We start from the raw sequence: 14,258 nt of genomic DNA, 5'->3' as shown, positions 1-14,258 counted from the left end.
GATTGAAGTGGAGGCTGATGTTTTTCTGTCTTCAATGTCTGCTATACGTTGCTCTGCTTGAGTGAGCCTCGTGGAGAATTGGCGCACCTTACTGGTAAGTGTATAAATGCCAGCCTGCAGCAGCTCCATTTTGGGCAGGAAGAAGGTTTTAAGAACTTGTAATAGTGCAGAGGAGTCTGTAGTCACAGTTTATACTCTTATTGGTGAGGATGGTTTTACAGCATTTACCTCTTCTGCAAGGTGTTTCTTATTCTGTTGTTTGGCCCTAGAGGTCATTTTACCTTCCAGAGTACTGGGTATAACTTTAAAGTATTTGTCCACCTTCATATAATTGTTGGGCTCTTGCTGAAATATTGTTGAGTTCAGGTGTAGCACAGGTAGGTCTCCACTAGAGGGCACTGCAGGATTGTTTTCTCCCTCAAGCAGGTTTAAATTTCAGTAAAACAGTGGTAAAGCAGTGAGTCTGGCCAAATCTGTAAGCAAATTAACTGGTAGTCCCAATTATAAATACAATAATGAAATAAACAGTACTTCAATGGAGTGCAGTATGAGGCTGTGTACCTTATTAAATGTTTAGCGTGAAATAAAGGCTGTCCTGCTGCTCTACCATAAACTCCTGAGCTGGGGTATCTTGTTTATGTTGCAAAGAGGTCTTGTTATTGTACCCAAAGGACTTTAAGTCCCTTCCTCAAGTCCTTTTAGCAGGGCTTCTGTGCTGTAGGGATATAATGGGACGTTCGTGAGTGGTTTGCTGTTGGTACTGCTTGACTTGGTGCAGGAATATAAGTTTGTGTGTCTGTTTTTTACAGCCTAAATGTTCCTATTGAGAGGAGCTAGACAATATTATGCCTATTGAAAAAGGTGCATGTGAAGTAATTAGCCTGTAAATGAGTGTCAGGGTTTTTTCCTTGTTGTGTTTGCCATGTGCTGCTGGCAGCCATTTTACTCACCTCTCTTCCTGACTATGGTTCATTGTGGGGGATGCTGCTCATTTCCTGCACTTCCTTTTATGGCCAGACTGGTGTGCATCATCCATGTGAGACAGGATCCAGTCTCAGAATTGTGATGTCATCACTTATTATTTAAAGGGCCTCTGTTCAGTATGCTTTGCCTTCGCGTTGTCTCAGACCTGTTTGTGAGAGTTCCTGTGTATTACCTGGCTGCCTGACGTCCTTCCTGGTTCCTGATCCCTGGCTTGTTCCTGACTCTGCTGTTTTCCTTGTTCCTGATTCCGCCTCGTCTGACTATTCGCTTTGGCTCCTGACTCGGCTCGTTGGACTACCAGCTCTGATTTTGACTCCTGGCTTGTTATTTGACTTGTGGACTTTTTATTATTTTTTGCTATTAATAAAGGTGTGATTATTTTTGCACTTCTCGTCTCAGTCTGATTCCTGGCACCCTGACATTATGCAAAGGCCATGAATCCTGATGGTGCTAATAATCCACCTTTACCTGCCATCATTTCCAGGATGGATGAACAGGATCACCGCTTGGATCAATTTGCACTAGCCCTGCAAACCCTACTGACTGGCACTGCACATTTGGACCAAAGTGTCCCGCAAGTTATGGCTGATCCTGTTTCCGCTGCTGCACCTATGCCTACCAGGAGCATGTCCGGTTCTGCACCTCTACCTCAGTGATATGGAGGTGATCCTATTCAGTGCAGAGGGTTTTTGAACCAGGTGGGCATTTACTTTGAGATTACTCAGGCGTTTCCCTCTGACAAAGCTAAGGTGGGATTTCTCATCTCGTTACTCTCTGACACAGCTCTTGCCTGGGCTAATCCCTTGTGGGAGACTAATAAACCTGTGATTTCAAATTACCCTGAATTTGTGGCCTCCTTTCGAAGGGTATTTGATGTTCCAGCTCGCTCCTCCTCTGCTGCTAAATGACTCATGTCCATTCAGCAAGGTACAAGATCTGTTGCTCAGTATGCTATTGAGTTCCGTACACTTGCCGCAGAAGTAGGTTGGAACAATGAAGCCCTTGTTGCCGCCTTCTTTCATGAGCTCTCTGATGCGATTAAAGATTTACCAGAGGATCTCGAGGCATTGGTGTCTTTTTTTATCCTAATTGACATCAGACTCAGAGAGAGGCCCTCTTTCAAGGAGAGCTTGCGGAAGCCTCCTGTTCCGTTGTCTCCTACGTGTTCATTCCCACCCATGCCTCCCTCTCCTCCCATGCCTCCTGGTCCCGAGTCACAAGGTACTGCTGAGCCGATACAGCTGGGATTCACGTGTCTCTCCGCGGCAGAGAGGGCCTTTAGGCAATACAAGCTAATCCTCAATAATTACAATCTAATTTGGATTTGGACATCAAAAAATTATCCTTGGCAATAAAAACTTTCCAACAGGACCTATACCTCATGGCATCAAACATGATGTATATACTGTATATTTACCACTGTGTAAAATAAAGATTTTTGTCAACTGTAATTGAAAATCTTCAGTGTTGTTAAGCTATGATGCATGATGTATGGTTGTACATTGCTGTTTATTAAAACAGTCAAGACTGGTGCTTTTACTAATACTTTGGAATTTTAAGCAGCTTGACTGATCTTATAGATTTGTCTAATCTTTAAATCCTTTCATAAAATACTTCTGTAAAATGTATTTACCAAGATATTAGAACTTCACACTTTCATGCAGTCTAAAGTTGAATTTTTATTAAAACAAAATGTAATTCTAACTAACAAAATGGAGGACATGGGAAACAGAACGAGGCGTAATAACCTTCGCCTAATTGGTGTGCCCGAAAACCTTAGATTAGAAGTATTGGTATCCTACAGCGCTGCGTTTGGTGACCTCTTGCTCCTGTCTAATGTGGGTCCCCCAAGTGCCCACAGAGTTAATAGAATATGAACGAGTAAATAGATAGGAGCGCCAAAAAATAGGCAGGGTCTTATGTGATTAATAATTGTAGTTTTGATGCTAGACCCTGGGTTAGGATAGCATATATTGGGTGTTTAGAAAAAATTCCTATGTGGAATCATGTGTTATAAGGATAGATTTAGAAATTAGGTATGATGTATTTAACAAAGAATATTTATTACAATTTGCACAAAATATCGTATAATTAAAACAACCGGGTACAATTTACAGAATATTATATAGTTAAAACAATTAAGTACATGGATCCATGTTAATAAAATCCTATTACATATAAATGTGTCCTAAAAGCTGATTTAAAAACGAATATGGCTGTCTGAATATAAAGTATTGTGAGTCTCACATATACAGTATGATGGTGAGGTCGTACTGGTGAGTGAACTCCCTAGTATCGTAAACACAACAATTGTGATGAAAAAAGTGCAATAATGCCAGTATACCAAGAAAATTGAATGAGAAGAAGTAAACGTTGTGATCAAAAAATATATATAAAAGTATTTAAAAGTATTTAAAAACAGTCTCCAAAAATGAGATCTACAAAAACAGTTATAGTTAGCATGTGAATAAATTAGGATGTGATCTACAAAAACATATATGTGTATGTCAAAACAAATCGCAAAAAAGCTATTTCATAAGAATATTGGAAAAAATGATGAAAAAAACTTTGAAAAAATTTTTGTGAACAACAAGTGTGTAATCAAACTAGTTGCTGTGATTAGAAAGTCATTAAAAAGTCATTGTTGGAGGTGTGGAGGTTCCTGAAATTCAGTCCGTTTGGTATAATGGTCCTTTGGAGATCCTTTATTTGTAATCCTAAAAAAGCATTAGAAGTCCTAAAAAATGTTTGAAGATCCAAGGTGTAAAAATATAAAAATATACAAAATGTGTAAAAGTGTGATCGATGTGTAGAAAAAATAAAAATGGTAAAAAATGGTGAAAAAAGATAAGGATACTCTGGAAATTTCTCAAGACCTATAAATAAAAAAATACTAACATAGTGTAATACTGTTTAGGTATTTCAGAATTAGTAGGAATAAAACTCACCATATATCTGTCAACGCGTTTCGGCCTGCCAAGGAGGTCTTTCTCAAGACTAATAAATGGTGTTGGTGAGCTAGAACTTATATACCCTTACTTGACCAATCAACTCTATGTTGGTGGCGCCAAAATTTCACGCCAAAAAACGTCGAACCGGAAGTGGTGAACCGGAAGTGATTACTTATCTCACCGAATGTTTATTTCGTTTTTATTGATTTTTTATATCTTGTTTAGTATCATTTTTATTATTTAGGGGCAGTGATTATTGATTGTTCCACAATGTCTCCCATTAGTGTTTCTTTATCCCCTATTTCTACTTCCACTATATTTGTCTGATGCCGTAGTTTCTAAGAACCGGAAGTGTTTAAAGCGATGTGACTTCCGGTGTGGTTCTCTATGGCCGGAAGTGTGAGAGGAGAGAGTTTCCGGTTCCTTCTAAATGTTCGTGTAATAATTGCATTATGTTTGCTTAGCGAATAAATGGATATGATCCATTTTGCTCACTTTGTTTTTGTCATTGTATGTTTGTTATCTATCTTAGGTATGTTCTATAATTATCAGAGGTGGCTATTTTAGTTCCGAAAGAAACATAAAAAATGGAAGATTTGTGGGCCAATTCACTTCCGGTCCATTTTTCTAAGGCCGGAAATAGAGAGCCGTATTTCGGTTTCTCCTGGGTATCTATCCCATGTGAGTGTAGTAAGAGATAAATTGGTCAAGACTATAACACATGATTCCATAGTTCTTATATGTGTCAGATACAAAACATACCACTTGATTGTGTTTGGTACACAGTCAGTCGGTATGTGTCATTCTAAATTGTTACAATATGTGCCTGTTAATTTTACATAGAAAATAACACATAAATACATGTTCCTTTAGTTTCAAAAACATTTAGAAAGTTAAATGTATTCCATTTCCCCAATTACAATATCGTGGACCGGTACATCCCCAGAAAAAAGGGGTGAATTATTTCTCTTGAACTCCTCTATATTAACCTGCTTTATGTTAAAGGCAGAAAAAATTGGGTTAAGTGGGAGTCTTACTATCGGTGTGTATTGCTTGATTTCTATAGGTATTGCATGATCTATTGTGTAAGCTATTTGGACGAAGTAGAGACTTATCTGTCAATCTTTGAGATATAATAAAAAGTAATAAAAAGTAGTCAAACCACGCTTAATCAATTGGTGACCGTGTGGTGGATTATTATATGTCTTTTGTACTTTGGACAACCCAAAGGGATGATGGATTGTAGATAAACTAAAAAAGAAATAAGGGATGAGAAATAATGATAAAAGTAATAATAATAATAAAGGATTCCCATTAATGGGATGTTATTGGTCGCTCCTTATTGGTGTCCTAATGGTATACGGGACATTTTGTAGAGGAGTTTGTTTATGTGACCCAAAGGTGAGGGCATTGGAGCAAGAGGAGACCTGCCAGCTGACGAGTATTCGGATGTAACATATGGGATACATTCCTTTATGGTGATGTGGCAGATGGGGTCTGGGATATTACGAAAGGTAATCGGAATTTAGAAGGGAGAACTTAGAAGGGAGACGTGGTTAATTTGACAGTACCCACTATCTACATGTTAGGTACGATCTCTACATTTTAAAGAGATCTGTTAATTATGATTAGTGTCAAATACATTCTAAAGTTGTCTGAAAGGGTGTGTATTCATCCTTTTATGTGACCCATATTGGGGTCCATGTTCTTCGTATTTGTATCTACATTTTTATATCCTTCTGTGTCTGTTTTGAAATGCAGAATTTTGTGGAGTTTTTGTCTTCCGTTTATTCCCTTATATATTTTGTGGTGGGGGAGTCCTTCTTCTGATTTCTTCTTTCTTTCTATTGTCATGTGGTCTGTTTCACCTTGATATGGTTATGTGTTCACTTCAGGCTAAGGAGATGGGATAAGTCTTCCTTGTTGTTTAGACCTTTTGGATAGAGACAATCAAGGTCAAAGATCCATCTCGACTCTGCAATTAGAAGCCTTTTTTCATAGTTCCCTCCCCTCCAGTTTGGTTTTATTATTTGGATCCCATAGAAGCTGAGGTCTTTGATGTTTCCTCTATGTTTATTGGCGAAATGTCTGTATAGGGCCGGATCGGTGTTGCCATGCTCAATCTGTAGCAGATGCTCTCGTATTCTGTCCCTTAGGCACCTTGAGGTCTGTCCAACGTATTGGAGTCCACAACTACATTGGACTATGTAGATCGTCCCCTTGTTGCTGCATCTTATCAGACTTTTTATCTCGTACTCGATGTTGGAATTGTGTGAGGTGAAGTTCTTGATCTTTAACCCATTCTTGCACGCTTTACAGCTAGGGCACGGGTAGAATCCTTTGATGTGTTTTTCTGATATGTCTTTTATCTTTGTTTCTCCCAGACGCGGGATGCTGGGGGATAGTATGTTCTTTAAGTTGTCCAATTTTCTATAGATGAATCTCGGTTTCTCAATGAGGGTTTCTCCTATGATGTCGTCATTCTTCAACAGGTGCCAATGTTTCTGCACGATTTTCTCTATTACCCGTCTATTTTCACTGTATTGAGTGATGAAAGCGACATCTATATGGTTGGTGTTGTCATCTATTTTCGCCCTCTTGTCCTTATATTTTAGAAGTTCTTTGCGGTCTCTGCTTCTGACCTCCTCTATATCTTTAGGCAGTCTCTCTTCGTCGTATCCTCTTTCCAGGAATCGTGTTTTCAGTACTTCTGCCTGGGTTTCCCATAGATCTTGATCTGAGCAGTTCTTTTTTAATCTTAGTAACTGTCCCTTCGGTATATTCTCCTTCCATCTTGAGTGATGACAACTCTCGTTGTGGATGTAGTTGTTGCAGTCCACTGGTTTAAAATGTGTGGAGGTCTTGATTTTTCCATCGGTGATCGTTATCTTTAGGTCCAGAAATGTGATCTCGGTACTGCTAATCTCGTAGGTGAATCTGAGATTGTTGATGTTCTTATTCATGACGCTTAGAGTGTGTTCCAAATCCTCTTTAGAACCTCTCCATATTATAAGGATGTCATCTATATACCTATGATAGGATACCAGGTCCGCGCCGGCTGGGCAGGAATCCCAGAAGATGTGTTCCCATCTGCCCATATAGAGGTTGGCATAGCTCGGCGCGAACCTGATACCCATAGCTGTTCCGCATAGTTGTCTGTAGAATTTCCCATCGTGGTTAAAGTAATTGTGCGTCAGGATGTAACTGATCCCTTCGAGAATGAATTCCTTCTGAAGCTCCGGCACTGTATGGTCTTTCTTTAAGAAGTACTCAACCGCCTCTCGACCTCCCTCATGCGGTATGCTGGTATATAGGGAGGTCACGTCACATGTGACCAGTAGGTAGCCTTCCTTCCAGTCTGTGTTATCCAGGATGTTTAGGATCTGGGTTGAGTCTCTCACATAGGACGGTAGTCGTGTTACGTATTTTTGCAGGTTTCTGTCCAGGTACTCTGACAGATTGCTGGATAATGATCCTATGCCGGAAACGATGGGTCTCCCCGGAGGGTTATGGAGTGTCTTGTGTATTTTAGGGAGGTAGTAGAAGACCAGAGTGATTGGGTGTTCTATACTCATATATCTATATTCCTTATGGTTAAGAATCTTGTTGTTATGAGCCTCTCCTAAAATACTGTCTAATTCTTTCTTGTATACTCCTACCGGGTTATTTCTCAGAACTTCGTATGTTTCTTTGTCGGATAGAATTCTTTTACATTCCATATTGTAGTCTTCTTTGTTCAAAACCACAATTCCACCTCCCTTATCTGCTGGTTTTATTACTATATCTCTATTGTTTTCTAATTCTCTGATGGTTTTCATCTGGGTCTTCGATAGGTTGTGCTTATATCTTGTTAGTTGTTTCTGATTGATGCTTCTCAGGTCATTGCTCACCATCGTCTCGAAGGTCTCTATAGCATTGCCTTTACTTGTTATAGGGTAGAATGTTGAAGTGGGTCTCAAGTCAGAATGTTGATAAGGATCCGTACTTTGTTGTGTGCTCTGTCTGGTACTCCGAATTCTCATGTCGGATTCTATAGGTGATTTCATAAAATGGCGTTTTAAGGTTAGTTTCCTTACAAATTGCTTAACTTTGACAAACGTGTCAAATTTGTTAAGTCCCTTGGAGGGGGCGAAAGAAAGGCCATAATTAAGGATCAAATTCTCTTTGTCCGTTAGGGTAACGCTACTGAGATTGTAGATCCCTTTATAGGTAGCTTCCTCCTTTGGTGTTTCTTTCTTGTTCTGTGTTTGTTTGCCATTTATTCTCCTTCCGCCTCTTTTTCCCTTATGGTTTTTCTTTTTTCCATTGGGTGCTGGAACTCTTCTGTGTTGGAATTTTTCCTTTTCATGGAAGTTCTTTCTAACTCTTTGGTTGTTAATTGGTGTTCCTCTAAAAAACATTGTCCAGAATTGGAGGCTTTCTGACCATCGTTTGTGTTTCCATTAGAAGTCTTATTGGCCGGTCTTATGTTCATCGGTCTTGGGTCTAATTGTATGTTCACTCGACTTTGTGTCTCGCCAGTGGATCTCATTCTGTTTGTACTTGGTGTGTTCTTATACTCCTGATATTCCCTCCTATTGTCATAGTAGTTATAGGAGTGATATTCCTGATTTTGTTGATTCAGTTGTTTGTTGAATCTATTCAGGGTATAAGTTTCTTCCTCATACCCAAAATGCCGTTCCCTCCTATCGTTGTGTTGAGCATAGTTTCTTCTATAGTTGGTTCTATCGTTATTTCTCCATCGTGGGTATTGGTTGTTTCCATAAGTGAATCTGTCGTTTGTATTCCATCTTGGAGAGTTATAGTTCTCTTTATATTGGTATTGGTTGTGTGGGTTGTAGTTGTTCATCCCCCTGTCGTAATGGAAGTTTTCACTTCTATTGTCTCTGTTATAATTGGTTCCTCTTGGGCGACGATGTTGTACCCACTGACCCCTATTATGGTATACGGGGTTGTTTTTTTCTGTATTCCACCGCTGGTGATGGATTTGTTGTCTGTGTTCATATCCATTGTTTCTTTCCCTTGGGGTGTGGGGTTCGTATTCGTCGAATCGATCCCTTTTATCCTGGATATTTTGTGCAAATTGTAATAAATATTCTTTGTTAAATACATCATACCTAATTTCTGAATCTATCCTTATAACACATGATTCCACATAGGAATTTTTTCTAAACACCCAATATATGCTATCCTAACCCAGGGTCTAGCATCAAAACTACAATTATTAATCACATAAGACCCTGCCTATTTTTTGGCGCTCCTATCTATTTACTCGTTCGAAAACCTTAGATTCCAAGATTTGAAAGTCTTTATGGAAGAAATCCTTCCTGATTCATTAGGAATACATTTGGATAATAACCTTTTCACCATATAAAGAGTTCACAGATTAGGAAGAGAACCAGATGCCTCACAAATATCTAAAAAAACACGTCAATTAATTGTAAAACTCCTGAATTTCCAGGGAAAGAATAAACGCTTAAAAGCCTTCGGAAAGCAGCAACCACTTCAGTTTAAAGGGGCTAAGATTCTACTTTTTTAAGATTTTTCCATGGAAACATGGTCCTAACTGGTTTCAGAAAATAGATTTTTTTTTTCCCTTTTATATCCGGCCAAGTTGAGGATTAAGTCTGGTTCTATTTTTTTTGTTTTTTAAGTCACTCACCAGCAGAAGCCCAAACCTTCCTAGAAAATGAAGTTAAGAATTAATCCTATTAATGAGCGTTCCAGACATTCATAGGCCTAGATTTGGAGTTTGGCGGTAGCCGTGAAAACCAGCGTTAGAGGCTCCTAACGCTGGTTTTAGGCTACCGCCGGTATTTGGAGTCAGTCAGGAAAGGGTCTAACGCTCACTTTTCAGCCGCGACTTTTCCATACCGCAGATCCCCTTACGTCAATTGCGTATCCTATCTTTTCAATGGGATCTTCCTAACTCCGGTATTTAGAGTCGTGTCTGAAGTGAGCGTTAGAAATCTAACGACAAAACTCCAGCCACAGAAAAAAGTCAGTAGTTAAGAGCTTTCTGAGCTAACGCCGGTTTATAAAGCTCTTAACTACTGTGCTCTAAAGTGCACTAACACCCATAAACTACCTATGTACCCCTAAACCGAGGTCCCCCCACATCGCCGCAACTCGATTAAATTTTTTTAACCCCTAATCTGCCGACCACCACCTACGTTATACTTATGTACCCCTAATCTGCTGCCCCTAACACCGCCGACCCCTATATTATATTTATTAACCCCTAACCTGCCCCCCACAATGTCGCCGCCAGCTACCTACAATAATTAACCCCTAATCTGCCGACCGCCACCTACGTTATACTTATGTACCCCTAATCTGCTGCCCCTAACACCGCCGACCCCTATATTATATTTATTAACCCCTAATCTGCCCCCCTCAACATCGCCTCCACCTGCCTACACTTATTAACCCCTAATCTGCCGAGCGGACTGCACCGCTACTATAATAAAGTTATTAACCCCTAATCCGCCTCACTCCCACCTAACTAACCTTATAATAAATAGTATTAACCCCTAATCTGCCCTCCCTAACATCGCCGACACCTAACTTCAAACATTAACCCCTAATCTGCCGACTGGAGCTCACCGCTATTCTAATAAATGTATTAACCCCTAAAGCTAAGTCTAACCCTAACACTAACAACCCCCTAAATTAAATATAATTTAAATCTAACAAAATAAATGAACTCTTATTAAATAAATTATTCCTATTTAAAGCTAAATACTTACCTGTAAAATAAATCCTAATATAGCTACAATATAAATTATATTTATATTATAGCTATTTTAGGATTTATATTTATTTTACAGGTAACTTTGTATTTATTTTAACCAGGTACAATAGCTAAAATAGTTAAAATAATTACAAAATTACCTGTAAAATAAATCCTAACCTAAGTTACAATTAAACCTAACACTACACTATCACTAAATTAATTAAATAAAATACCTACAATTACCTACAATTACCAATCAGAATCAAGTTCAATCCGATTGGCTGATCCGATCAGCCAATCAGATTGAGCTTGCATTCTATTGGCTGATCGGAACAGCCAATAGAATGCGAGCTCAATCTGATTGGCTGATCGGATCAGCCAATCGGATTGAACTTGATTCTGATTGGCTGATTCCATCAGCCAATCAGAATTTTCCTACCTTAATTCCGATTGGCTGATAGAATCCTATCAGCCAATCGGAATTCGAGGGACGCCATCTTGGATGACGTCCCTTAAAGGAGCCTTCATTCCTCGGTAGTCCGTCGGGCCAGCAGGATGTTCCGCGTTGGAGGTCTTCAAGATGGATCCGGAAGAAAGAAGATTGAAGATGCCGTTGATAGAAGACTTCAGCCGGATCATGGACCTCTTCAGCTCCCGCTTGGATGATGACTTCAGCCGGATCATGGACCTCTTCAGCTCCCGCTTGGATGATGACTTCAGCCGGATCATGGACATCTTCAGCCCCCTGCTTGGGCTTGGATCAGGACATCGGAGGAACTCTTCTGGATCGATTGGTGAACCTGGTATGGTGAAGATAAGGTAGGAAGATCTTCAGGGGCTTAGTGTTAGGTTTATTTAAGGGGGTTTTGAGTTAGATTAGGGGTATGTGGGTAGTGGGTTGTAATGTTGGGGGGGGTATTGTATGTGTTTTTTTTACAGGCAAAAGAGCTGAATTCTTTGGGGCATGCCCCGCAAAGAGCCCTGTTCAGGGCTGGTAAGGTAAAAGAGCTTTGAACTATAGTAATTTAGAATAGGGTAGGGCATTTTTTTATTTTGGGGGTCTTTGTTATTTTATTAGGGGGCTTAGAGTAGGTGTAATTAGTTTAAAATTGTTGTAATATTTTTCTGATGTTTGTAAATATTTTTTTATTTTTTGTAACTTAGTTCTTTTTTATTTTTTGTACTTTAGTTAGTTTATTTCATTGTATTTATTTGTAGATATTGTATTTAATTAATGTATTGATAGTGTAGTGTTAGGTTTAATTGTAGGTAATTGTAGGTATTTTATTTAATTAATTTATTGATAGTGTAGTGTTAGGTTTAATTGTAACTTAGGTTAGGATTTATTTTACAGGTAATTTTGTAATTATTTTAACTATTTTAGCTATTGTACCTGGTTAAAATAAATACAAAGTTACCTGTAAAATAAATATAAATCCTAAAATAGCTATAATATAATTATAATTTATATTGTAGCTATATTAGGGTTTATTTTACAGGTATTTAGCTTTAAATAGGAATAATTTATTTAATAAGAGTTAATTAATTTCGTTAGATTTAAATTATATTTAATTTAGGGGGGTGTTAGTGTTATGGTTAGACTTAGCTTTAGGGGTTAATAAATTTATTAGAATAGTGGTGAGATACAGTCGGCAGATTAGGGGTTAATGTTTGAAGTTAGGTGTCGGCGATGTTAGGGAGGGCAGATTAGGGGTTAATACTATTTATTATAGGGTTAGTGAGGCGGATTAGGGGTTAATAACTTTATTATAATAGCGGTGCGGTCCGCTCGGCAGATTAGGGGTTAATAAGTGTAGGCAGGTGGAGGCGACGTTGTGGGGGGCAGATTAGGGTTAATAAATATAATATAGGGGTCGGCGGTGTTAGGGGCAGCAGATTAGGGGTACATAGGGATAATGTAAGTAGCGGCGGTTTACGGAGCAGCAGATTAGGGGTTAAAAATAATATGCATTAGGGGTTAATAATTGTAAGGTTAGGGGTGTTTAGACTCGGGGTACATGTTAGAGTGTTAGGTGCAGACGTAGGAAGTGTTTCCCCATAGGAAACAATGGGGCTGCGTTAGGAGCTGAACGCGGCTTTTTTGCAGGTGTTAGGTTTTTTTTCAGCTCAAACAGCCCCATTGTTTCCTATGGGGGAATCGTGCACAAGCACGTTTTTGAAGCTGGCCGCTTCCGTAAGCAACTCTGGTATTGAGAGTTGCAGTGGCGTTAAATATGCCTGTACGCTCCCTTTTTGGAGCCTAACGCAGCCATTCTGTGGACTCTCAATACCAGAGTTATTTTAAAGGTGCAGCCAGAAAAAAGCCAGCGTTAGCTACGCGCGTCGTTACCGACAAAACTCTAAATCTAGCCGTTAGAAAATAAAGTAAAGAATTAATTATATTAATGAGAGTCCCCGTTTCTTCCTCCCTCTTCTCTTCCTTTTTTTTCCCCCCTTTTTTTAAAAAAAACACAGGATGCTTTGTTTTTTCACTGTCAAGAGATAAAATCGTTTTTTCCTTTTTTTTTTTTTTTTTTTTTTAAAGTAGACGTCACTTTATTATTGCACCACCAGGATGAATTGTTTCACGTTTATGCCACCAAAAATATTCAAAACATTCTTTTCCACTGTATTTTTATGATGGAGATCAGTTGTTTTTTTTAAAGCATAGGACACTTTATTACTGCACTACCAAGATTACATTTTTACACGTCTATGTAATCAAAATCAATATATATATATATATATATATATATATATATTATGTTTTTTAAATGCACAAGATACTTTTTTTATTTTTTATTTTTCATCTCAAAATCTTTATATCTTGCTTGGTTTTGTGCAGATCTAAGCACAGGACACTTTATTATTGCACTACCAAGATGAATTTTCTATATTTCTATGTCATCAAAATACTGAGGACATTTTTTTTTATTGTACTATTATGTTGGCGATAACTTGTTTTTTTCTTCACAATACTTTGGTCTTTGGATTGACACAAATTATTATATACATTATGTTTTTTTGAATGCACAAGACACTTTTGAATTATGGGGGGAACACAGTGTTTCTTTCAAAATTGGTAGATCTTGCTTGGTATTGGGCAAATGTGTCCATTGATCTATGCATTTATGTTTTTTGTATGTATAGGATATTTTTTATAGGATATTTTATCATTTTATTATTATGCAGTGTTTTTTTTTTGTTTTATTTTTTTTTTATTGTAGGATTTGTTTACTTTTCTCTTTAAGATGTATAGGACACATAAGGCTAGATTATGAGTTGTGTGTTAGGGTAAAAAAGCAGCTTTAAGAGGTCCTAATGCTCCTTTTTTCTGCCCGCTGGTATTACGAGTCTTGAAGGTTTAGGTGTACCGCACACGTCTTTGGCCTTACCGCAAAACGACTTACGTAAACTCCGTAAAGTCTTTTTTCTATGGGACTTCCATAGCTCCGGTATTACGAGTCTGTCCTGGAAGACCAAAAAGTGAGCGGTACACCCTACCCTGTCAAGATCCCTAACGCATTTAAAAATCAGTAGTTATGAGTTTTATGGTACAACGCCGTAAAATAAAACTCATAACTAAA

The sequence above is a fragment of the Bombina bombina genome, chromosome 2 (genome assembly GCF_027579735.1).
Source record: "Bombina bombina isolate aBomBom1 chromosome 2, aBomBom1.pri, whole genome shotgun sequence".
In the NCBI taxonomy this organism is placed as follows: domain Eukaryota; kingdom Metazoa; phylum Chordata; class Amphibia; order Anura; family Bombinatoridae; genus Bombina; species Bombina bombina.
The sequence above is the reverse complement of the archived record's forward strand: the minus strand, read 5'-3'. Positions refer to the sequence as shown.